The sequence below is a fragment of the Bos javanicus genome, chromosome 26 (assembly GCF_032452875.1).
Source record: "Bos javanicus breed banteng chromosome 26, ARS-OSU_banteng_1.0, whole genome shotgun sequence".
Classification (NCBI taxonomy): domain Eukaryota; kingdom Metazoa; phylum Chordata; class Mammalia; order Artiodactyla; family Bovidae; genus Bos; species Bos javanicus.
The window spans coordinates 21,961,252-21,987,001 of record NC_083893.1 but is presented as its reverse complement, the minus strand read 5'-3'; the positions used below and the strand labels follow the sequence as shown (position 1 = coordinate 21,987,001).

The 25,750-nt window shown below is 51.2% G+C and overlaps 1 long non-coding RNA gene across 2 annotated transcripts; it reads right to left on the bottom strand.

Moving 5' to 3' along the window:
- Positions 1-643: 643 nt before the first annotated feature.
- On the bottom strand, positions 644-16,785 carry LOC133239308 (uncharacterized). Of its 2 annotated transcripts, XR_009733791.1 has the most exons (5): positions 16,628-16,785; positions 12,090-12,176; positions 3,569-3,717; positions 2,054-2,214; positions 644-1,465 (listed from the first exon to the last, which is right to left on the bottom strand). It is a non-coding gene; the product is annotated as an uncharacterized LOC133239308 (long non-coding RNA). The 2 variants fall into 2 exon arrangements; XR_009733790.1 differs by lacking the exon at positions 644-1,465 and having other exon boundaries at positions 1,927-2,214; positions 16,628-16,784.
- Positions 16,786-25,750: the final 8,965 nt, after the last annotated feature.

The window sequence follows — 25,750 nt, the reverse complement described above, 5'->3', positions numbered from 1 at the left end:
ATGGACCAGCTAAGGGCTAGAACCCGGCAGTGCTCACCTCACTTCACCCTTGGCGGGAAAGGTGGGCTAGCGGTTAGGAGCACAGACTCAGTAGTCAGCTACCGGGACTTGAATCCTGGTTTCTGGTTACTAGTAGTGTGACTCTGGGCAAGTACTTAACATCCCTGTGCCTTGGTTTCCTTATCTCTAAAACGGCGATGAAAATATTAGCACCTGCCTCATCAAGCCTCTGGGAGTATTCAGTGAGTTCATGTCAAGGCCCTGACAGAGCATGAGTGCCAGGTAGGGTTCACCTGCTGTTATTCTGCATCATCTGATGCTTTGGAACTCTCCCTCCTCAAAATCCTTTCTGAATATTCCTTCTCAGTCTTTGCCAGCCATGTTCCTCTGCCCTCCCAGTCACTGGTTCGCTCCATTTTAGAATCACCTGAGGGACTCTTGGGCTTCCCAGGTGGCACTGGTGATGAAGAATCTGCCTGCCAATGCATGAGACCAGAAGACCCAGGTTTGATCCCTAGATTGGGAAGATCCCCTGGAGGAGGGCATGGCCACCCACTCCAGTATCCTTGCCTGGAGAATCTCATGGACAGAGGAGCTTGGTGGGCTACAGTCCATAGGGTCACAAAGAGTCCGATAGGACTGAAGCAACTTAGCACGCATGCATGACGAATTTTACAGGTCATCCCCAGAGTTTCAGATCTAGTTAGTTGTTCTGGGGTGGGGCCCAGACACTGGTGCTTTTCAAATTCCCTGGCTCATCAAAATGTGCTGCCAAGGTTGAAAACCACACACTCCTCTAAGTGTTGATACTCCCCAAGACTATTCTTGGCCCTCTTCTCTTCTCATGTCTTTCCCAAGTAGCTGACCTCCTTCCCATGGTTGTAATACACATCCATATACTGGTGACTCTCAAATCCATATATCCTGACAAGGCTTCTCTCTTGAATTCCACACACCCATTTCCAACTCCGTACCAGACATCTTCATTTCCAAATGTATGGACATAAAATTATTCTTAATAGCCTTATAACTTCCAGGGTATCTTTGCTGAGATGTACTCTGGATCCCCCAAGTGGGTACATGTCCCAGTCAGAACTCAGCATTTTTTTTTTATTTTATTATTTTTTATTTATTTATTTTTTAGAACTTAGTACTTTGCCTTCGCCCCAAACCCCTTCCACTCCTTCTGTTCCCCACCTCCATCACTCCCAATCATTCACCCAAGGGTGTCATCCAGGAATCCTCTCCCCCATCACATCCCACCTCCAACCACTGGACAAAATCCTGTCCATGCCCTTGTAAGGCTCTCCCCAGTCTCAGGACCCCCAACCCCACTGCCACAGCTCGGGTCCTCTTTGTCTCTCGCCTGCACAGTTGTAGGAGCCTCCTTACTGACCTCCCAGCCTCCAGTGTTTCTGGCTACATTCCCATCTTCGTTCTCTTCATCTTCTTCAGAGCTAGTTATCTGAAATGCAAGTCATTCCCCTACTAATGCCCTCCCCTATAAAAGCACAACTGCCCACGGCCCTTTACTATCTGTCCCCTGCCCCCGGCCTCCCCCAGAGTGACCTCTCCACCCCACCCTCTGTACAGCAGGTCTCCAAATGAGCCATGCTGTTCGATGCCCCAAGGCTTTTGTATATGCCATTCCCCTTGCCTTATGGGCCCTTCCTTCCCTTCCCCCTTATATTCTGCCCACATTTACAAATTAGCTGAAGCACCAGCTCCTCTAGGAAGTGTTAGGTTGAACTGACCCCTGTTCTGTTTTTTGTCCTCACTGCAGCCTGTCGTTGTCTCTCACTCCTGCTTTACTTTCTTATTTTCATGCCCCCACTGGATTGTGACCATATGGATGGTATGGACTATGTCTTTTTTGTCTTTGAGAAGTGGGGTGAGGAGGGAGGAGACCAGACTCTTAAGCTCAAGTTCCCTTGGCTGAAACACTTGTTTAAGACTGCTTTGGCTTATGGCTCTGGATCTTGAAGGGTAGCTTCCTTCCTCCGGGAGCCAAGCAAAGAGGCTAGGTTTGAGCAAAGAGATCCAAATAACCCACTGGCCAGACATTGTGGTCCTAGGTTCCTCCTCTGGCTCTGCATCTCCAGGCCCCAGAGCTGGGAGCTCTGATTGTCTCGCCTTCAGGGCCCAACGGAGGTGAGCAGAGTCTTCGTTCCCTTCTTGCATTTGAGATCAGGCTGGGAATGCCTCCATAGAAATCTTCAGGGAGAAACCAAAAATAAATAAATAAATGAAACAAAGATATGAATCCATAAACAGAAACACAGAAATGGACAGAATGCAGATGTCCGATTCTAATTTGTCACCCCTTCCTTAAGGAGCGCGTCCCAGAGTTGCCTTCTGGACACTGTCACCCTTGCCTAAGACAGAGCATTCAAAAGCCCCTTCTCTCACCACTCTTACCTAGCAAAGGGGCTAAGCAGGAATTCTAGTTCCACTCCTCTGCTAGGTGGGCAGCCGAAAAGGTGCAAAATTTAACAGCCAGGGAAATTAAAGCAAACCCTCAACCTCCACAGAAGTGAAAGATCAAGACCATCAATGGTCTTGAGCAATAGAAAAGGTCAGGGCCCAGAGAATAAGCCACAGAACAACCACAGTGTTTGCCTCATTCATGGCTGGATGTGCCATGTCTGACCCTTAATCACTAATCCTTCTAGAGCCTGTGGATTATGTCAGCACTGTGCCAAGCACTAGATTAGCCCGAGTAACCCTTACAACAACACTATGAAGAAGGGACTATTATTACTGCTGTTACAGATGAGGAAACTGAGTCTCAGAGAGGCTAAGCGACTTTTCTAAGGTCACAGAGCTGGTAAGTGCCTAAGCTAGAACCCAAATTCAGTCTGACTCTAAAAACCCAGGCTCATAATTTCTATGATGTACTGCTTTATATATGTGGCATTATCCAGTAGTTTCTAATAGTAATAATAATAGCTAACATTTATTGAACAATGTGCCAAATACTGTGTTAAGCACTTTATACACATTACTTTGTTCACTAGATAGGTACTATAATTAGTCTTACTTTATAGATGAGGACACTGAAGCTTAGAGAAGTTAAGAGCATTGTTCATGGCCTCAAAGCTAGTAGGTGAAAGAACTGGAATACAAACCCAGGGGGATGGATAAAGGAACCACCAGCACAGACAACCCCCTAACTAGCACTACCACCATCCTAGAGAATGTCCACAAAGGCAAGAGAAGGCCTTTCCAGGAGCTCTGACAGGGTGGCTGACACCTTGATAAAAACTGTCTGTGGACTTTTTTTTTTTTTACTTTTTGGCCACACCCTGTGGCAAGTGGGATCTTAGTTCCCCCGACCAAGGATTGAACCCACATCCCCTGTATTAGAAGGCAGAAGACTCTTAACCACTGGACCACTGGGGAAGTCCCCTGTCTGAGGACTTTTAACACACGTCCTGCAAAGGCAGCACTAGCCTGAATAGCCAAGTGCATGGCACAGGGTACTCAGAAGTAGCCCTAGAAGGTTGGGCAGGTTCTTCTTTTCCCCAGGGCTCTCTAGAGTATCCTCTCACCAGCTGGATGTACTTACAATAGTCTGGCACTTGGAACCTGATTGGGTTTGGGGCCCCCAGTATCCAGAAGACCGCCAGGACTCTTTCCTAAGAAGGCAGTTTTCAGCTCTCCTTGCTGGATGCTTCAGTTCCTGATGGGAATTCTCACAGACAGCCTTCCTGTTACCTAAGGAAAGAGAAAGAGAGAGAAGGGAGACAGCCAAGTCCTGGCCTCCCCTCCCCGTCTCATCACCTTCCCAAAGCCTTGTAGGCCACCCCCACCACCTCCGATCCCACAGACTTTCTCACCTTCAGGCAAAGGCAGATGATGGCAGAGCTGGGGAACAGAACTTTACCGAGTCCCAGGAGGACTGCACATCCCTGTCTTTGGTATTTAGGGAAGGTGAGTCCCAGAGGAGAAGGAAGGAGAGACTGGGAGAGGAAGGCCGAGATGCTCAGAGATGCAGAGATACAGATGGAGACTGACACCAGGAGGGGTTTCAGAGAGAGACAGAAGAGGCGGGCGCCAGGGAGGGAAAGAGACTGAGGAGGGTGGGAGAGAGGCAGAGAAAGGGGGGAGGGAGGAGAGAGACAGAAAGAGCCAGTTGCTTTATTCATGGCTGGTGATATTATAGACTGAGTGAAAATCACATTATCGTAATGGGAAAGTTAGAGTTGCTGAGATGATGCCCTGAAGCCTCAGCGCTGATTGGGGTGTGATTGCTATCTGTATTTATATGTAGAAAGCAAAGTTCACTGCCAGTTCAAGATGGTGGCGGCTGCTTTATGCAACATAATTCTTCAGTAGGGAGACGCCCCGAGCAAGCGGAACCAGCCGTGCCGGGAGTGGGAGCCCGAGCCTGAACCGGAGCTGACGCCTGAGCGAGCGCTGGAGCAGGCGGTGGAGCCTGGGGTGGAGCCGCGCGGAGCTCAGCCTGCGGAGGAGGGCGGACCCCAACCGGAGTGGAAGCCCGGGCAGGACCAGCGTGTGGTCCAAGAATGGGGTCTGATGGAAGGTGGGAGGAGAGCGGGGCGCGAGAGCCTGGGATGCGGGCCAGGAGTCGATCCCACATCCTTCATCCGCCAGGCCAGCCCAGAGCTAGGCCCGCCCTGGAGGGAGGGCTGGGCTAGACCTTCAGAGGCTGGAAACCTTGGACGGGCTCTCCAGTGGACCCCACCCCGCCCCCCATTGTATAATTCAGTGCGAAACCGGACGATAAATGTGAGGAGTTTTAATTTTTCCCGTGATGACTGCTTAAGCGCCTTTTTGCCGTCTCACATTTCTTGACATTTTTAATTTTAAATTTCTTTCATGGTTCCCGGCTGTGCAGACCTGTGGTCTGCCGCTTCCTACTGAGCAACCCATCAATTGATGAACGGGTGTGACCTCTGACACCCCCAGTGCAGAGCGGGTTGGGAGGGGGGCGGGGCAGAAGGTGAGCCCAGACTCCAAGCCCTGCCCTGCTCTGTGAGGCATCAGCGACAATCAGCAAGAAAGAAAGGGGCTGTCTTTGCAGCCTAAGCAGTCTATTAAGCTTAGACCACCATTTGCTGCTGTTGTTTAGTTGCTAAGTCGAGTCTGAATCCTTTGCAGACCCCTTGGACTAGAGCCTCCAGGCTCCTCTGTCCACGGCATTTCCTTCTACTTCAGGCCTGTTTCCCTCAGGGCTTCCTGGGGGACTGTTGCAGGTCCTAGAATTGCCAGAGAAAATGCTGGGTGCTCCATCAAATTTGAATTCAAATACACAACAAATTTAGCAAAAGTGTACCCATGCTTTCTTGGGTATTTATGCTTAAAACAAAAACAAAAACTACTGTTTATTTGAAATTCAAATTTAATCAGATTCACCACATAATAGCTGTGTGGCTTTTAACTTCCTAGACCTTCAGTTTCTTTTATCTGAGTACTAAGATAAAGTAAGTAATACATTCCTCAGAGGATGATTGAGATATAGTATGTAAAATACTCAACCCAATATCTGGCACAAAATAAATGCTCAATAAATAACTACAAAATACTTACTCCCTTACATAACCTCTAAGGCACCCTTTAGTCCCTCCCCATTTCTATCCTAGGCTTCTTGGAAGTCAAATGAAAGGCTTGTATCAGGATTCCTACTCTGGAAGCTGCTAGTTGAATGGGGGATCCCAAGGGTAGATCTGATGCTACTTTGGTCCCCCCAGGGGCCTTACCCTAAAGGATCCACTGAGAGTTCTGGAAGGCTGATTACCAAGGTGGAGCAGGAACAAAGAGCAAGTCCTAACCCCAGACCCAAATCAAGCCTCACACATTCCCAGCTACCTCTTCTAAGCTTCGAGAACAAAAAAGAGTCTACCCTTCTTTAGGTCCCCAAGTTTGCCTTTCTCCCAGAAAGATGGAGGATGGAGCAGGGTGGTGATATGATACTGGACAGGAAGGGGGCCCTGCCTTCCTGTGAGACCACAGATTGGGCTGTTTGAGCAATCAGTCTCCCCAACAACCATCCCATCAGGGTGTCATCCCAAACCCCCTCCATCCTCTGGCAGAGGCCCATGTCCAGGGCACACCAGCTTGAAATGAGTCCCTCAGGGTCTCTGTGTTTTTTTCTCCCTTGGCCTCTCTCATATCTCAGCTCTACCTCAGCTCAGAACTGACTTGGAAAAGGGAAGAGGCAGTGTGCAAAGAGTCCCACTGATGCAGCCTGGGTTCCAATCCCACCTATATAATTTTGAACCTCTCTCTCGTAGAAAGATGAGACTTGTTTCCTTCCCTCAATAAAGGTGTTCCTGACTCTGAAAAGAAAAAAAAAAAAGTGGTTCCCGGTAACCCTCATTTCCAGGAAATCTGGTGGTAGTTGGATTCCAACCTTTGTCTCTGAAGGAGACTAATTATTCAGGAGACAATTCATGGACCAATAGTAGCATATCTCCTTCCTTTCAAGTGGTCACAGACTCAAGACTGCAGTACCAGGCAGATTATATTAATGTGAAGCAACCAGTGGAAAGCAATAGGGAGTGGTGGGATCTATGGCTCAAAGGCACTGCCTCTCCTAAAGGCATTCAATTTCATGTTTCAAATACTGTGCTCAGGAAATCCAAGGAAGTCTGATTTTGATCTATTGCATAACTCCCTAGTTTCTTGATCTTTCTGGTGACACACTTATCCCTAGCCATAGGGTCACAAAGTATTGACACAAGAGTAGAGAGACAACACATACAGAGACACACTAAGCTACAAAGATACATGGAGCCTTCTGTGTAAACACCACCATCAGGCCCAAAGGAGCAGAGCATAGGACACTCACAGAGGAGCTGCTCATCCTCAGCTTGCTTTCCTGCCCACCTCTTGCCAATCTCCCACTCTCTGCCTTCTCCTCGTTTTGCCCACTGGGACCCAAGTCTGTTGCTCACCCCGTTGCGCCCACTTCCCTCTCTCCCTGATGGTGCTGCTGCTGCTGCTGCTAAGTCGCTTCAGTCGTGTCAGACTCTGTGCGACCCCATAGACGGCAACCCACCAGGCTCCCCGTCCCTGGGATTCTCCAGGCAAGAACACTGGAGTGGGTTGCCATTTCCTTCTCCAATGCATGAAAGTGAAAAGTGAAAGTTAAGTCGCTCAGTTGTGTCCGACTCTTAGTGACCCCATGGACTTCAGCCTACCCGGCTCCTCTGCTCATGGGATTTTCCAGGCGAGAGTCTGGAGTGGGGTGCCATTGGATACACTGTAAAGCCCAAAGGGTGTAAATGGAAATGGTGGGGGAGCACACCACACAGTTGACCCCTATGGTAGAGCCAACACACATGCATCCAGGGCCCCTGGAACATCCCTCTTGCTTTTGACACTCACAGCAGGCCTATATCGGGGCTGAGGATTGACAAGCAGTGTCCACATACTCCTTGGCCTTGATATCAGGATGATGAATTACAATCCCAGTGGTTTAGGTCCCTGCTTGTTATGAACTCAATCAGTATACATGGTGGCTCTCTCCCAAAGACCACTCAGCAGCTCTAAGCCTTCCTAGATCCCTCCGCTGGGGACTCAGCCATAAACCAGAGGCCCCCGGCACTCAGGCCATTAACCCTGGAAGGGTTCTGAGAGGAGATGCCAAGTCTGGGACTTTTCCACACTCCTCTGGTCCATTACATCTTTGGCCATCGGTGCCAGAACCTAGGCAACCTCTTCCTGGGCTCAGTTATTTCAGCAAAACAGACTATCGATCCATTGTAATAAAGAAAATAAATTAAAATCAAGTGCTCCTTCAAAGATTCTTGAGAACTGATTTTCAGATGATTCACTGGAGGGAATTGTCTGTGCTCCTGTCTCCTTCCCTTTCAGGATTATAAATAACATTGATCATCACCAGCATCTTATCAAAGCTGGGATGTCCACATCTTTGGGAACAATTACCCAAATCACAGAAGAGGCAGGAGAGGACTCACTGAATAAGCTTTTGTCATCTTAGAGGTACAGGGGCAGTGGGGAGGGGGGAGTCCAAAGAGATGACCTCTGTCCTGTCTTAGAGGATGAAAGTGAGATATCTCCCAGGGCAGGAAGCTTGGCTGGCAGTTCATTTATTCAGCTTCCTCTGAGGTTCCTATTTTACATCCCTCTGGGCTTGTGTCTAAGGAGCTATGTTGAAATTTGCACATATGTCCCTGATCCCTAGAATGACCCAGCAAGAGGAACTGAGGTTTGGCAGAGGACATTCTGCTTGTGGTAGAGGGAAGAGAAATGAGGCACCTGCCCCAGAAACCATGCGCCCTCCCCCCTTATCAAGGAATAAAGCAGAAAATCAAGCAGTACCCCTGGGACAGTGAAAGGGGCTAATCTGCTCAGAAGCTGGAAGCCAGATAAAATGACCCTTGCCTGAAATGGATGTCAGAGGAATGTCTCTAAGGAAATGTCATTCTACTCTCCTTGGAGGGCACTAGATGTAGCTGGTAATCCACCCCACTCCCCCCACTCCTGACCCCTCTACACACACACACACACACACACACACACACACATAAATCTTAATTGTGTCCGGGACTTTTTACAGCTCTAATTAATCATATTTAGGGCTGTTTCCAGCTGTTGCTGAGGGAAAGAAGGTCCCACACGCCTGTGACTTAGGGTAAATCCAATCAGATGGAGGAATTCTTTGATTCCGAAGAAGCTGAGCATGGGAAAGACCCCTCTAATCCCAGAGCCTCTCAGACCCTGCCTGCCACCTCCTCTCCCCCACATCTGTCCTTGGAAGCTGATCTGGGCTGGGGAAGGGGAGGGGCTGGGGGCTGGAGGGGAGGGACCAAGGAGATGGGTGAGGGAGGCACCCCCCTTGAGATGGGTTGACTGGAATCAGGACCTAGGCCCAGTGCCTCGCTGACTTGGAGCTTCTGCCCTGTACTTAGGCCATTTAGTGGGCTCAGGGGACCCACGAGTTACTACAGGAGACCGGGCCTGGACTAGTCAGACTAGTGGGTGGGCAGCACTGACCTAATTACAGCTCTGTGTAGCCAGCGTGGCCTGAAAAAGGGCCTCACCCAGGCCTTCTGCTTTCCTGTGCCTTCTCCCCAAGCCCCAGAGGCATCTCTGTCAGCTCCCTTAGGCTCTCATACATCTTTCCTTTTCTGGGTGTGTTTCTCTCTCTTCTTAGGGCTGCATGCCATGATTTCAATGTCTTTCCCTGATGCCTGTTTCTTTTTTTGGCTGTGATCTCTGAACTCCTAGGCCACACTACCTCAGATCTTCACAGAGATGCACTGAAAGATAGACATCTTAAGGGGAGAGGGTCAGAGCCTGGCTGCTGCTAATACCTCTTCTTTGGTTTACGCTGGTAGTCCATTAGGTACACAGGTGGAGCCAATATGGATGGAATGAGAGATAGGGAAGGTGGGATGGAGGGAGAAAACCTGCTGCTGAGTAGTGGGTGGACAGCAAGGGGCTACCCCACCCCTTAGAGACCCAGATGGGAGAGGAAGCCTTCCCCGGGGTGGAAAGTGAGGGTGCAAGGCTATAAGAAGGCCAGACAGAGACGAAGTCTTGGTGACCCTATTCTCCCTGCTATGATGACCCCACCTCTGCCTACCCCCTTGTTGAGGCTTTCTGGGTCCTGGCCTAACTGGGCCTAAATAATTGAGAAGCCCGTTACAGCCTTGCTGTTTCCTCACTGTCAAGTGTAAACGCTGCACTGGTCGGTGGGGAAATGGGGCTAATTTGAATTGATAATAGGAAACGCAGGGAAAAGTCATCTATAGTGAGTGAGGAGCGAGCGATCCCCGAGCAGATGCTAAATCTTGTATAATGAAAGAATCTGCCGATGTCAATTATGTACGAGCGTCTTTGCAGTGGTTGGAGGCGGTGGGCGGGCGAGGGAACGGAGGGCTGGGTGCATCCCATAAACCCAAACACCCATCAAAGGCTCATACATATGGAGCGGCGGAGATTACGGCATAAATTTGAATGTTATGAATGTGCATGAGGGACAGGCAGGAAGCCTACCTCATAAGAGGGAAGGAAAGGGACTGTTTTTCAGTGCGTGTGTACAAGGGAGCTTTTGTCCTTTGGGTCCCTCAGCTGGGTCTCCTCTATCTTAGCTGTGTCCCCTCTAAACCCAGTTATGTCCCAGGATGAGAAAAAATGTCAGAGTCTAAGGGTGCTGGGGCAGGGTAAGGTCTGCTATTCTTTGGAGGCTTTGGGTCTAGCTGCCCTTGACCCAGAGTGTTGCCAGGATGGGATCTAGAGACTGATGCAGCCAGAGACCCAGAAGGCTATTTTGAAATATCTGTGATGTGAACATAGCTTCCGCTCCTGCCTAATGGAAGATACAGGAGAGATAGCGATGCTCACCATGGAATGGGTGGGGTGATCCTGGAAGACAGCCTGGAGGAAGAGGTCACAAGCTGTGCTATAAAGGGGGCCAACAGCTTAGAATGACAACACCAAGGACACATCTTCCTGTTCCTGGGTACAAATCCACAGCACAGATAGAAGTGTGTGCTTGTGAGTGCACACACATGTGTGTGCATATACACACACGCATGCACACACACACACACACACATACAGGTGGTAACAGGGCCCAGACCCCTCCATCAGTTCCCAACCTGCAGTTGCTCCCTGAGCAGACTCTGTGATTTGTGGTACAGGCCACCCAGGGACTTTAATCTTCACCGTGACAAATGCAATAAAAGGAACAATTTGGAGATCAGAGCTAAGGAAGACACATTTACAAACCCTTCCCCAAAGGTTGGATGGGGCTGTCACCATGTGATTTGTGCTGGAGATGAAGCAGGGAGGGGTAGAGGGGGAGGCAGAGAGCTGGAGAAGGCAGACTGGGGAAGAGGAAGCCTCACCACCTCCTCCTTACCCTCTCTGCTGGATCCCAGTGGGGTGGGCTAAGGCGGCCTGTGCATGGTGGGAGGAGGCCTGGACCGCAGGCAGCCACTCCACCCCACCCCCATCACGACCAGGGACCACAACTCAATTACCAGGAACACAGGCCAGAACCACGAGCTTCAGAGATTCATCTCAGCAGTTCAGGGGCTCTATCTAGGGGAGAGATTGGTGGGGTAGTGGGCGGGGGGAGAGAAGGTAGGAGAAGAGAGAAAGGAGGAGAGGCAGAGGCAGAGTGGGCAAGACATTTTAACATGTCAAGCTGCAGAGGGAGCCCCAAAGAAGCCCCAGTCTGGAAGAGGAATGAGAAGGGAGATTTCCCAACCAGGGCTCCTTGCTCAGCCAGACATGGAAGGATCTGGCTTCCTAAACCTAAAGCAGCAGTGGGGTGGGTGGGGCAGGGGGCACCCACCCACCCATTTGATCTGGGAACAAATCTATGGGAAGGTAGATCAGCCTGGGGTTCCACCGGATAAGTTTATCTGGGGTCTAAGAACAAAGCTGGTAGATGGCCAAGCAGGACTGAAGACACTGGTACGGTCTGGGAACTAGGGCCTCCCTTTCCTCTCTGAGCTTCTCCTTCCCTGTCTGAACAACAGGTCTAGGCTAGGAGATCTGTAAGGTGCCAGCTGCCTTATATCATGAGCGCTCTGAGCCCCAGGTTTCCTAGAACCAACAACAGGAGACTGGGTGAGAGAGAAAAGTGCCATTCTGCCACTCCCCCACTTTGCCTCTCTGTTGCTGGACTGGTTTACAAACACATGCGCTCCTGTTGGATCCCAGCTCCACTTCCCAGAGTTCAGGTCTTCAATTCTCTCAGGCACCCATACCCCAGAATAAGGGTTCAAAAGTAACTCTTTGGCCCTCTTTCTTCTTGAAAAACCTGGTCAGTCTTACCTTCCTTTTGGATAAGACCATCCTCAAACCAAGGCCATTTTGTCTCTAGCTCCTTCTACCCCATGCCCAAGTGGCCCCTTAGGAGATGTTTTCTCTGCCCCAGGGTGTAACTTTGAGGCCTCTGGGTTCCTTCTAGTTCCCTAACTTTAAGCTCAGCAACTGAGATGTTAGTTTCCTTGATCAGTGCCCTCCCCACCCATCTGTGCTCTGTCCCCTGCCCCCAGCTTCCAACCAGGCTGAGAGATGCCATGCTGGCAGGAGGTTCTAGCCTGGGAGGCTTTGGTTTTTCATCTCACTCAAGGTCACACCTGAGATTTCCTCCACTTAGCTGCTGCCCTTGTGCATCTCCAGGTTGACTTGGTTCTCATATACAGGTAAGTGGGCCTGGTGAGTACCTAAATGTGGGTAGGAGAAAAGAGACTTTAGGAGTGTGTGGGCCAGACCCTCATTCAAAACTCCCTAGGGAAGACTGACACTCAGACTGGAACATCTGGTCATGGCCCAGCAGGCTCAGAGAAGTTCCCTCAGCTAGACTGGGCCTCTTCAGGGTGGTGACTTAGGGCTGGATCTTGGTCTCCAAGGGCGGTAGGGAATTGGGGAGGTTGAGGAGGTGGAGGAATGAACAAAGGTATATTTTCTAAGCTCTAGACAAGGAGGAGAGGATTCCCTGCTTAGGAATGAATAGAGGGGCTTGTGGGCGCCAAATCAAAAACAGGCTGACATCCCCAAATCTCTCTCCAGCAGAAGGGCATAGACTGGAATTGTACAAACTCCATCTGAATGAGTCCCTTGGAATAGGGTCCATGATGGACAGGAGACACAAAGGGAACTGAACTGCTGACTGCTGGTTGGGGTAATTCCCATGGTCCTCTGCTGCCTCCCTCTGGGAGAGGGCAAGAGGACCAGCCCTGTCCTCCTCCCAGCTCCTCCTCCTAGCTCCTCTCCACTGAACCCCATATCCCCACCCAGGTCCCTGATTTCTCCCCGGGTCCTTGGACACTGTCCTCACCCCCGACCTCCATCTCCCAGACTCCCCCACCCTCACCCCACAGAAGGCATGAGAGAAAAAGGGGACTAATAGGTGAGCAAAAAGGGACTCTCTGGAATCTCTTCCATTCCCTGACTCCCCTCTTCAGAGGAAGAAAGGACATGACTTGGTTCCCTCATTCACATCCCCCGTGGGCTGCAATGGGAAAGGAGGACAGAGGAACAGGTCTGAGAATTGGCCCATACTCCAGGACATCTTCTTTTTCCTGGAGTCTTACTTTACCCAGAGACCAATCCTTCTCTGAGGCCAAAACCAAGGCCAGGCCCAGGCGGGAGTGAGTCCACATTAACTGATGGTTCATTATTTTTCAATGCCCCTCCCACTGCTGGTGGGTTGATCCCAGCTGGGCAACCCCTGACCCCCAGCTCTGCTTACCTCCCACCAGGTTTAGTCCAGTCCTGAGGCAGCTGAGCCCCGAAAGGGTGGTGGGGAGGGGAAGGCCAAAGCAGGATCAGAAATGGCCACAGGGTCACATGGGCTCTAAGGAGGCACTTCCCCTCTGAAAGCCCTCAGATTTATCCAGCAGACCAGAGATTGATGAGGAAATAACAAAACAGTTGAGGAGAAGGTCATTTTGGGTCTCTCTTCTCCTTCATGTTCATACCCATTTGGCCTATGATTTGCGACTGTCCACTTACCCAGGACATCCTTATACTCACACACACACGCACACACATGCACACACACAGAGCTGAGCTATGTCCAGCCTCCATACTTCTGTGATAAATCATGGGGTGAAGACTAGTGCAAAGGGCTTGAGGGGGAGGGCACATCAGGAGGCTGGGATAGCAGAGGGAGCAGGGTTGGCAAGCACAGTGTGGGGTACTTTTAGGGGAAGCAGTGGGGGGAGAACACATGGTGGGGCTGGGTATCAGGCAATGGAGAGAGACAAGAAGTAGACAGTCAGCCAGAGGCTAAGTAGTGGTTGCCTCTAAAGGGAAGGCTTCAGGCCATTCTGCTTGAGCAGAATCTCATGGTGATCAGAGGCCCAGGTGCTGGTAGACCAGCATATCCTGTCCTCAGTGAGAGGTGGGCTGGCTCAGGCCTTCCAAGGCCTTCCCAGAAGGAAGCCAGTGGCCAGGAATAACTCTGAAAGTGTTAGTCACTCAGCTGTGTCTGACTCTTTGGGACCCCATGGGCTGTAGCCCGCCAGCCTCCTCTGTCCATGGAATTCTCCAGGCAAGAATACTGGAGTGGGTTGCCATGTCCTTCTCCAGGGGATCTTCCCAACCCAGGGATCGAACTCACATTTCAGGCAAATTCTTTACTGTCTGAGCCATCAGGATTTTTCTTCTCTTCTGATGTTAAGAGGATGGGCAGGTGAGAGTTGGGTGGCAGAGCTCCTTTCTCCCCTCCCTCCCAGAAGGCTAGATTCAGCCACTCTCTCCAAAATCAGTCAGCCCCTGATGAGATCCACCCTCCTATCCAGAGCTTCCCAACGACCTCCCAAAGGGAAAACCAAACCAAACAGGTCCTCTCTAACTTGCTTGCAATCCTAAACTGAACCAGCTCAGGGTAGGAAGAGGCAAAGAGGTGACTGTGTCTTTCCACGCATGGCTTCTTTGCCTGAGCCTAGTCTTATGACCTCTTGCTCTTTAGTGGAGTGTAAGGTCAACAGGGTTGGGAGGGTGGCCATTTTGACCTTGAGAGGCCTGCCCCTGTCTTTATCCATGCCCTGCCAGCATCCAGTGCCCTTTGGAGGTTTATAGTCACATAAATTGCAGAGTCCCATGCCGGGCTTGGAGCCTGCAACTATAAATAGGCACGAGGTAAACAAGGTGGCAGATGCAGGGGCTTGGGACTAGACAGAAAATCTGCCCCCCTTTGCCTGGGCTGGGGCCAAGGCACATCCGTGGAAAGGGATATCTTTCCTCCCCTCTTCTCTCTCCTCCCCTGCCTGCTGGCTCCTAGCTTCCTGTGCTCTGGGCTTCTAGTCTTTTCCCCCTGGGGATTATCTTCTAAAGCGCCTTTCTGCTGCAAAGCTTCCGAGGTCACCTGTCCTGTTTCTTCCGAGTCAATACGGGAGGGGGCTGGTGGTGTATCCGTTACTTATAGTGCCCCCCCACCGCCTCTTTCCAGTTGCTTCACTTTGCCTGCAGCCTCTGCACCGTCTTGAAGCGGTACTGCTGCTGCCAATCACCAAGCTCTGCCACTAGGGGCGCCCTGATCCCTTCTCTATCCTAAGCTCGTGCGTGCCTGCGTGCTAAGTCCCTTCAGTCGTGTCCGAGTCCTTGCGCTGTAGCCCGCCACGCTTCTCCGTCCATGGGATTCTCCAGGCAAGAATACTGGAGTGGGTTGCCATTCCCTTCTCCAGGGGATCTTTCCGATTCCGGGATCGAACCCGCGTCTCCTGTGTATCATCCGTTGGCCGGCGGGTTCTTTACCGTGACGCTCTAACAACATTTTTCAACTAGGAAACTTCATAGTCTCAGAGAAACTATGTAACTCCAGAGAAACAAACTAACCCTTTACCCTCTAAAGTACAAAACATAAAAGAGTGCACAGATTCCTGTCATTTGAATTAATAGCTTCCAGGTTACTTGGATCTCTGGGCTGTACCAGCTGATTTCTAAGCAGAGAATTGGCTTGAGACAAATTTAGGGGGCATTGCTTTCTGGATCTATCCCTGCCTCCCCTCTGCCCAAACCTGGTCCACTTTCCTGCTCTGTACTTGTCTTGGCTCCAACAGGTTCTCAACCCCCCAAAGAGTTTTCTGAGCAATTTCAGACCACTGGCTCCACAATTATCTTTCATTATCCCTTTTGTAAGTCTCAGTCTTTAACTGTGAACTTCCTTCTTTCATCCCAAGTTGGGCTTTCCAAACATATTCATTCACCACTTTAGAATCAGAAGTTATAGCTGAAATGGACACCCCCATTTTTTTTTTTAACCAATGGGAGATCTGAATTCCAGAGGGTTTAGGTGATTCTCATCACAGTCGCATAGCTAACACTGGCTTTGTTGCTAAGGCTGGAAACGCACTTTTGTGAAGCCTGGCTTCTCCAACCAGACCTCCTCCTTCCAGCTCCTAATGGCTTCCTTTGCCCCCTGGAAACAGGCTTTCTCTTTTTCGAAGGTCCATTCTCCTTTGAGCCCTGTCTCCAGCTGCCTTCTCACATAGGGAGAAGGAATGGACAGGCTCTGAATCACAATGAGTGGCTGAGTCTTACATGGCTATTTCCAGTACCTTCTTCCCTCCCTCCACCCCATGTCACTGGGTCCTCTCTGATGGCTTACTGAGTAAATGATCATGGAAGAATGACTTCCCAGAATCTCATTTGAATAAGGCATGCAGGACTGAGAGGCATCCTTCCTGCTGTGGGAGGTTACTTCCCTGGTTGCTCCTTCATTTTCCTTATGCATGTCAGTTCCCTAATTTGGAAGGCAGGGTGGTACCAAGTCCTGCTCCATGAATAATGTCCCCTGTGCCCTGGGCATGCAATGACCAAGTGAGCACAGGTACATGCACACACACACACCCTCATATTCTCATCACCAACCTATTCAAGGGTTTCTAGACTAGGAGTAAGACCAGAATCTCAGGACACAGAATCTTTTGTCAAATGAGTCACAAGCAAGGGAAGACAAAACCAGGATCAGATCTGCGGGGTGGAGACATGTATTCGTGTGGTTCTCTGAGACCAGAGGTGAGGAGGAGGTATAAGTAATGCTGGTAAGTGGGAGCAGCCTGGCTTCCTGATAGCTGGGAAGGGTGTCTGACTCAAGGCTGTCAGAGTGAATGTAATCCACAGGAGAGAGGAAAGAGGCTAATAGAAGTCAGACAGGAAGTGCAGTTACCCCAGAGTACTCCCATCCTAGAGTTGGACTGGAGCTCCCAGATGCCATGTGGAAGTGTCTAGGATGTGTGTGGGGCAGCTGGAGGGATGGCCATGATCTATCCAGCACCTGTCCTGCCCCTGCAGGCTGATGATGTAACAGTAGAACAATGTGGCTGCGGAGAAGAAGGGGGGCTTTGGAATCTGGGGGAGGACTGGTCCAGTTCTCAGCGGTGTGGCTGGGATAAGGCAGCTGTCGTCTCTGCTCTGAGCCCTGAAGGATCCCTTGGCCCGTTGGTGATCATTTAGCCTGGTTATACTCACCTTAATACCAGTTCTTCAATGATGGGTTGGCTCATGAGCTCTTCTTTCAAGAAATGAAAACGATTTGGGCTACAGCTGTCAACCACATAGACTCTAATCAGAGATCAGACCAGGCACAGAAAAGACCCTGCCCATGACTGAAAACAGGGGCCTTCCTATGGGGACTGGGGCATTCAAACACTGGAGGATTCCTTATTCAAGGCCTCCAAGCATCTACTCCCTCCTTCCCACACCCACATCTCACCTCCCTTGTTGTCTGATGCCCACCCCCCCACCACCACTGGCTTATGTACCTTCAATTTAGGTCTCCCACAAAGGGTTTCTCACTCAGGCCCTCTTCATGCCTTGCAGCTGGTCTCTCTGGAAGGCCTCACCTTGCTCCTTGATGATCTATCACCCTAGCCCTCTGAAGGATTTCATCAGATTTCCTGCAAACATTTTGGATGTGAACTTGCCTATAGATTTGGTGACTACAGTTGTCTAAAATGTTCCCAGAAACTCTGCTGACCAGCCCAGGACAGACAGACTGGAGAGCTGGTAGGACTCTCCATCCCCCAGCTTGACCCGCTTCCCTTCTGCTTCTTCATCCAGGCTTCTCAGGTGATTGGATGATCAGAGAAGTGATCTCAGTACCCACTTCCACACCTTTCCCCTTCCTTGTCCCTAACCTGAAACCCCAGGTTGTCATTCTCCAAACTGTCCTTGAAATCAGCAGCCATGTCTAACATACTCATGTGCCCCAAACACAATTTCACAACTTAAGGGTTCAATAAATATTTACTGAATCAGTCCTCAAACTTCTTGAGTATATTTCCTTCTTTTCTCAGTACATGGTGCTGTCAACAATTACACACTTTTAAAATTCCCAAGGCAGTTTTTGAGGAGCTGTTCAGAGGCATTAACCTCTTTTAGTCTCAGATGCTGAGGAGGAAATGCGCGGATGTCCAGGTCTGGGACCCAGAGCTGAGCACATGGCCTGTCTGCCTCCCCTGAGCCTCCAGGCCCCAGGCGGGATTGTCTCGCCTCACTCATCCTTGCCGCCAAGGCCTCCTCGGCTGTATTTATATACACTAAAGCCTCTGCCCGAATAAAACATCCATGTAAAATCCAATTTCCTCAGAATCTCTTTTGGAGCCTGGGCCTGAGATGGAGTAGGTAACCCCGGCCGTAACTGCCTGAACCACTCCTGCTGGCTGCAAAGGTGAGGCCCATTTTTCAATTATCTATCTGCTCTGACAGCAGCGGTCCAACCACCCAGCCAGGGAAGGGGGAGGGGGAGGCAGAGCTGGGGAGAAGGGAGAAAGAGGGCAAGGGCACGGTTGGGAAGAAAGAGAGAAACCTAGAGACAGGCGCGCGGGAGAGACCCTGCACGTGGCACCCAGTAGGTGCGCAAGAATTATTTGGAAAATGAGCGTCTGGAAGAGTGAATTGGGAGGGTGGGGGAGAGGCGAGGAGAGAGACAGTGGGTGGAGAGAGGGAGAGAAGGCGAGGGAGGGGGAGGAGGAGGGGGAGGGGAGGCGAGCGTGGATGGAGCCAACAAGAGGCTCCTGTGTCAATCCGTGGAAACGGGAGGCAGAGTGATGCGGTCACAGCTCCTGCCATCAATATCCTCTAATATAAATGTCAGTGATGCTATTTTCCGCGCAGTCATTTCGCACACTGCTGATTACATTAACGTATAATGGAGGGGCGCCGGCTCCACTGCTTTCTCCCCTAACCCTCCCCCCGGTGATGTGTCAATAGCCGCCTCCATGAACAAGTCAATTTTCTGCAGGCTTGGCAGCGGAATAAATCTGCCCGGCTATGGGGAGAGCTGGAGATATTTATATACCCGGCTCTTGCCTCCCGTGTGCGCGCGTGCGTGTGCGCGGCGGGCGCGGGCGCGGGTTTGCGGCGGGCTATGGGGTGGGGAGGATGGGGGCGCGCCGCCGAACTGAATGATTTCCAGCCCGGACTCAATAAGAGGAGAATTTAGAGCGGTCCCTGAGCTGGGCTCCCAGAAACAGCCTTACACGTTTATTTTCCTTAGCTGAACAGGAAAGGCGAGAATTATATGTGGATTTATAGGGCAGGCGCAGCTCAACCCAAATGCTCCCGCTCCGGGGGGCGGGGAGCGTGGGGGCGGGAGGGAGACGGCGGGCAGGGGGCGGACCGCTGGGACCCCGGCTCGAGCCTGTGCGGGTAGGGGCTCACCCCCCTCGCTAGTCGCGTTAATTACATTTGTTCTTGTCCTTCGTGAGGGCGAGACTTCGGCGCAGCCCGCGTGGGGGTTTGAGTGGAGGGGAAGGCACAGGCCAGGACCGCCTGGAGTTGGAGGGGGGGGCGGACACGAATGGGGACGAGGAGAGAACGGGAAGGGGGTGGGGGGCTGTCAGCTTCAGCTCAGAAGCGGATCAATAGTACGAGATCTAATGGGCTAACTGCCAAGCGGGCGCACCCAGGCGCTGCCCCGCGGGGGCGGGAAGGGGCGGGCGAAGGACGAGAGAAAGGAAGGGGGGTGGGTAGGAGAGGGGGTGAGGACGGGAGGGGGAAGGGCAGGAAGAGTGGGCGAGATGGGGGGAGAAGGAACAGAGATAAAATCGAGAAAGGGACAGAGGCAGAGCGGAAGTGAGGGAGGACAGGACAGTCTTCGTGGGGGCGTCTTTTCAACATCCTTCCCCCGCTCGTCTCTGGAAACAAGGAACCTGTCCCGGAGCGGCCAGACCCCTGCTGCCGCCCGCCCCCAGCCTCAACTCTGCCACTGAGCCGCCAGGGGGCGGCGCGACCCTGTGCTGTCCCCGCAGATCTCCGCGCCACCTCGCAGGGGCTCAAGTGACCCGCCGCCTCCGACGCACGGTCCCCGCGCGTTGCCCTCTGTCCTTTCCCGGAGGCCTCCCTGCGAGGCCGGGTTGGGAGTAGGGCAGCTCCGGCCCTTCCCGGGGCCCCGAACAGAAGCAACTTTCTGATTTTTACAGTGCCCACCATGGCACGGGGAAGTGCCTCGGGGGCTGATCACCGGACCAGGGGCTAACTAGGGTTCCCCAAAGATACCCAAGGCTGCAGCTGACACGGCTTCGGAGGCGGTGTGGGATTTTTGGGTCTTCGCAACCCAACGGCGCAGCGCAGGCGAGTCTCTGGGACAGTCCCCGCGCGAAGGGTCCTTCTGTGTGTGCTGTGCGGGCGCTAACGAGGCCAGCCAAGGTCGCCGGGATCAATGCCCAGTTTTAACTCTTTCAGTTCCTGGCCACTGTTTGGCCCCTAATCTTCCGGCTATAGGCGAATTCTTTTCTCAGCTCCTGCCTGTCCCTTCCCAAACTGAGAAAATAAAATACAGCCCCACACCCCTACTGGCAAATTCTGCCACCCAGTAGAGGGGAGCCTGGTTCAATGGTTCTAAACCTGGGGGCATATCAGAATTACTTGAGGGAGCTTTTCATCGTAAACGTGTGGATCCACATGTACTCATATTGTAAGGGGTGTGTACGGGCCTGCACCGGTTCCTGGAAACAAGCACTTTGTTAAAGCTCTCCAGGTAATTCTGATATATTCCCATAGGGGCATTGCCCGAAGAAAGGAATGACTATTGAACATTTTTTTCCTGTTTGGTGTGGTAACTCAGCCTGGGCTCTTTGCCCTCATCAAAATGTCTCTATGTGTCTCACTGTGTGTGTTTGTCATCGGTGCCTGTGTCATCGGTAAGCATTGTTTTCATGTATCTCTTTGTGCGTCCTCTATGTGTAGATGTCACGTGTTGTCCTGTGTGTCATTGATGGTATCCTCAGCGTTGAGAGCCCCTGTTGTGTGTGTGTTGTCGTACATGCCTGTCCTGATGAGAGCAAGCGTGGGTCTCGTGATTTGTGTTGAGCACATCTCTGTGGGCTCCATTGTGGGGCACAGCCATTGTCTCCACGTCATTGACAGTGTGGGCTGGCAAGAGCTCCTGACACAAATGGAACGAAGCTGATCTGCCCCAGAAGCAAAGGCAGCAATGACCTTCTTTTTCCAATTATATCCTGGTCAGAGGTGAGCGACCTCTCCCCACTGAGGCCGCTTCTTGTCATGCAAACTGAGCAGAAGGATGGAGATTAGAGGAATGTGACCAAGTCACGTGTGAAAACAATCAGCTATCAATGAACCCCAATCAATGCCCCAGATTACAGATGAGCCCAGGGCCAGCAGCCACTTCAGAGTTTTTCCCAAGGAGAAGAGAAAGTGTAGTACACAATAGCCATTCCCAGAACACTGTCACACACAAGTCCCACACCCAGAGAGACACCCAGGCATTTATACGGTCTGAGTACAGGTAGGAAGTGCCTTGGGGAAAGCTGAGCAAATGAATGGCCATAGGTGCTGAATTGGTGGGCAACTATTGTTAGTAATAGGCGGTTATTGTTTTTGCTAAGGACATAGCCTTTATTCAGCTGGTAGCGGGAAGTGTAAAAGCTTGTGTTGAGTGTTTTCTATTTTAAGTCTGGAGAGTTAGGATTCTAAGTGGGTCACGGGAGGCAGTGTGGGGATTTGGAGGAAATGCTCACGTCAGGAACAGAGCAATAGAGGGCTGTGTTGAGGGGGTGGCAAAGGAAAGTCTTTGGTCAGCTGTGGGCAGGGGGCAGGTGTGCGGCGGATGGGCTCCTGTGACCAGGGCATCTGTCCTTAGGACAGCTTGAAACCAGGCTGCGGTGTGAAGGAGCTAAGCTTCCCAAAGGCAGGGCCAACCCTCACCACAAATATGCTCCAGGACAAAAGGCAGAATGGAGAGAACTGGGCAAAGGGAGCCAAAACTTCTGAAGGTCAGGGCCATGAAGGGTCCTCATGACTAGTCTTTGGAGGGAGGTAGAGGCAGGAATTTGGGGGACTGTGCGGACTTAGAAGCCAAGACTAGGTCAGTATCTAGAGAGTCAAGGGAGACCAGTGAGGCAACGGGAAGGGTTATGGAAAGGCCTGAAGACCTCGTCAGACCTGGCTCTCCTATTGGCTCAGCCTACCTCTGACTGGGAAGGCAGCGTGGCTGATCTAGCACCCAGGACAGCCAAGGTTGAGAGCATCAGGCCATCTCCCTGTGAGGTGTGACAGGCAGTCCTCATGGCCTTTAATTTTCTTAGAATTCCTTGGGTGCACTTTTGTGGAGGTCCCAGTATGTTTAGGGTTTCCTGGGTGACCCTAGTGGTAAAGAATCCTCCTGCCAATCCAGGAGACATAAGAGACACAGGTTTGAAGATCCCCTGGAATAGGAAATGGCACCCCACTCCAGTATTCTTGCCTGGAAAATTCCATGGACAGAGGAGCCTGACAGGCTACAGTCCATGGGGTTGCAAACAGTTGGACATGACTGAGCATACATGCACGTGTACCCTATGTTTTACCCTATTATAAGAATGTAAAGATGGGCAAGAATGCCCTTAGGGAACTTACAGTCCAATGTAGAATAAAGCATTTGAAGATTTTCTTTTTTGGGGGGAAAAAGTAGTGTTACAAAAGGGCAAACTGCCTAGATTCAAATCCCAGCTATGTCATTTCCCAGCTTCAGTTTATGAGTTACCAGGCCCTCCTTCCCTCCCTCTGTAGAACAGGGGTACCTATCTCTAAGGATTGTTGTGCAAGTTTTAGGCAAAGTCCATAGAACAGTGCCTAGACATAATAGTTAGTTTTTCTCATCTTTCTTTCAGTTTTCTGGTATAGTGCCTTTGAAAAAGTTCTGTTCTTATGTCAGTAGAATTAAAGTGAAAAATGACAAGGTAAGTGGACAGTCAGAAGACTCTGAGAGGGATTTCCTTGGTAGTCCAGTGGCTGAGACTCCAAGTTCCCAATGCAGGGGGTCCAAGTTCAATCCTTGGTCAGGAAACGAGATCCCATATGCCAAGCAACTGAGTTCACGTGCTGCAATGAAGCCTGAAGATCCCACTTGGTGTGACTAAGACCCAGTGCAGCCAAATAAATAAATAAATATTTTTAAAAAAGAAGAAGATGCTGAGAGGCTGGAGTGTGTTGGGGTGGGGCAGTGGGGCCTGCTAGGGGATATGGGTATCCTGCTGTAGGGTGGATGGAGTAGCTGAGATTCTCTTTCTAGAATACTCATAGGGCAGAAAGACAAGGAGGGGAGGTCCTCTGTGTAGAGCTCCACAGTTAGGACAGTTCAGCAGGGCTAACTCTGCCCCTCCCCCTCCCCTGGGAAGGGCACCCTGCGCTGAGGCAGCTGGCCCATAGACATTGCAGGGGGCAGGGGGCACGGGGAGCCCTGTGGAACACTTTTTTGCTTTCCTGGGATAGGCACTTCCAGCTTCCCTCTCCCGCACTTGACCTCAACTACAGCAGCCCCCTCTGCTGGCCTCAGCAGGCCTAGACCTGGGTCCTGCCTTTGCTGATCTCCATTCCTTCCAGTAAGATTGAAGCCAGAAGATTCCTGAACTGAGCCTACTTGTCTACCCAGACTCCAGTAGCACTGGGAAAAGGTCCAGGCAGAAAGCTCAGCCAGATGGTTAAGTTGTAGGCTCTGAAAAAAGAGTCTGGAGTAGAAGTTTGAAGCTTGATTCTGCCACTTACTAGCTGAGATGAACTTGGGCAAGTCATTTCATTTTAGTCTCAGTTTCTTCATCTGAAAAATAGGAGCAAAAATGCCTACAGGTGTGGTTGTTGCGAGGATCAAATAAAGTAGTGCACTTTATAAAGCGTTTGACACACATCGCTAAGTAAGTGATCAACCAATTCTCCAGCAATTTGCCCAAGAAGTACTTCTTGTTCATGGTAACACTGGCTTCTAGGGGTCTTAGTCCTTCTAAACTGTGGGCTTCTGGGGACCTCACTGTCTCAGATTTGTTTATTCAAACCCCAAAGCACTAAATGGCTGAACAGTTGCCAGGAGCTGCTGCTTCTTTATAGGATGGGGTCTGGGAATTCTGGTTCAGTGCAGGGGATAAAGGGTTAAGGCGGGTGGGGGGCTGCTGGCGTGGGAGTGGGTCACCCCTCCCCTTCCATTGATTATTCTCCTCTCCAGGTGTTTTTGTGGCTTTTTTCCCTCCCTTGGGTGGGAGTGGGGGCTGCTGGGTCCACTTCGGGCTTAGTTATTGTTTTAATTTTGGTGCTGGCTCCCTGGTGCCCAGAGCGGATAATGAAAGAGGAAAAGAGAGGTCAGGGTGGTGCCCAGGCAGCAGATTTCTGCCCGTCAGACTGGGCCTGGTCGGGTGGGGAAGTGGGGGATGTGTTAAGTTAGTATCAATAAAGCAACTGGAGTCTCAGAAGTGAGGAGCTGCAGAGCCAAGCACAATATCTTTGTGCTCTGGGAGCCTAAAGGGGCGCTTTGCCTGTACACAGCGGCTCCTCAGAATGAGGCTGGCCATGGGGGTGAGGGGACAGTGAGCACGCAGGGTGGACAGGTACAGCAGGGAGTGACAGTGGAAAGAGTGAGGACCTGGGCAGAGAATGAGAGTCTCAACTCTGGCTTTTCCTTCCCCATTGTCCTGTGCATGTGTGCGTGCTAAGTCACTTCAGTCGTCTCCAACTCTGCAACCCTATGGACTGCAGCATGCCAGACTCCTCTGTCGGTGGGATTCTCCCGGCAGGAATACTCAAGTGGGCTGCTATGCCCTCCTCCAGGGGATCTTCCTGACCCAGGGACTGAACCTGTGTCTTTACCACTAGCGCCACTGGGAAGCCATTGTCCTACTATATGTCTGATCTTGGGAGTGAGCTTGGGTGGGGGAGGGAGTTGTATGTGCTGTGGGTGCTACTGGAGATGGAGACAAATACAGAAGAGAAAGGAGGCAGCAATGTGTAGAGGCCAAGAGGATAAGCTTTGCTGTCAGACAGACCTGAATTCCTGGCCAAGTTCTGCTTGCTGCCTGTGAACTTCAGTAACTTGCTGGCAAGTTACTGAACCTCTCTGAGCCTCAGTTTCCTCCTCCGTAAAATGGCACCAGTAGTGTTGCTAACCTCAGAGGGTCACTGACATGATATGTAGAAAACTCCAACCAGGGTCTGGAGGACAGTGAGTACTCAGTACATGCTAGCTGTCCTAAGCAAGCCTGTTTTCCTCAGCTGTAAAATGGGGATATCAGCTGTAACTTCCCTATAGAGGCCTTCTGGGGAACAAATTAGATAAAGCCTGTAAAGTGCTTAGCACAATGTCTGGTACATAAATAAGCCTTCAATACATGTTAGCTGTTGTTATTGTATTATTTTTATCTTTATTATCCCCTGCTGCCTTGGCACTGGTGATTTAGTTGAGGAGACTGAGGCCAGGCCACTCCCTTAGCCACCTGAGGTATTTGGCTCCTTTCACAAGGGCTTTTTGAAGCCCAGCCCTCTTGGAGAACCCTTCTGGTTTGTCTTTTATAATTCAGGTAGACAGACAGAAGGTTGCCAGGAGCTGAGATGATTGCCGGACTTGCAAGAGAACAAGACCGCCTTGACCATGTCTACCCCCAGGGGAAGCCTGTCAGCAACTGTGGCCGTTTGTGGGAGGGCTGACTGCAGCCTTACTCCTGTCCCCCTGAAGCTCAAGAGGCGTGTGGGCTGGAGGAGGGTGCTCACCTGTTTCCATCTGGGAGACTCTGGGGGAGAACACAGGTCTCAGAACACCCCTATCCCTCTCCCATCCATGCTCCTCCAATTCCTCTCCATCTCTGGAGGTGGGGGTGAGGGGTAAGCAGATCAAAAAAAGAGGGTAGTTAATGTTTCCCACTTGACCTTTCTTTCCCCAACCCCCCTACCCCTGCCCCCAGCGGGCGGGCAGGCTGAGGGGATGAATGGAGTAGAGGGCACGATTTTCACATTAATGGCAGCATATGTTGTGTTTATTGACACCGCAGGGTCCGTGCTTGTGGTTGTGTTGGGGGGGTGCTCCTAG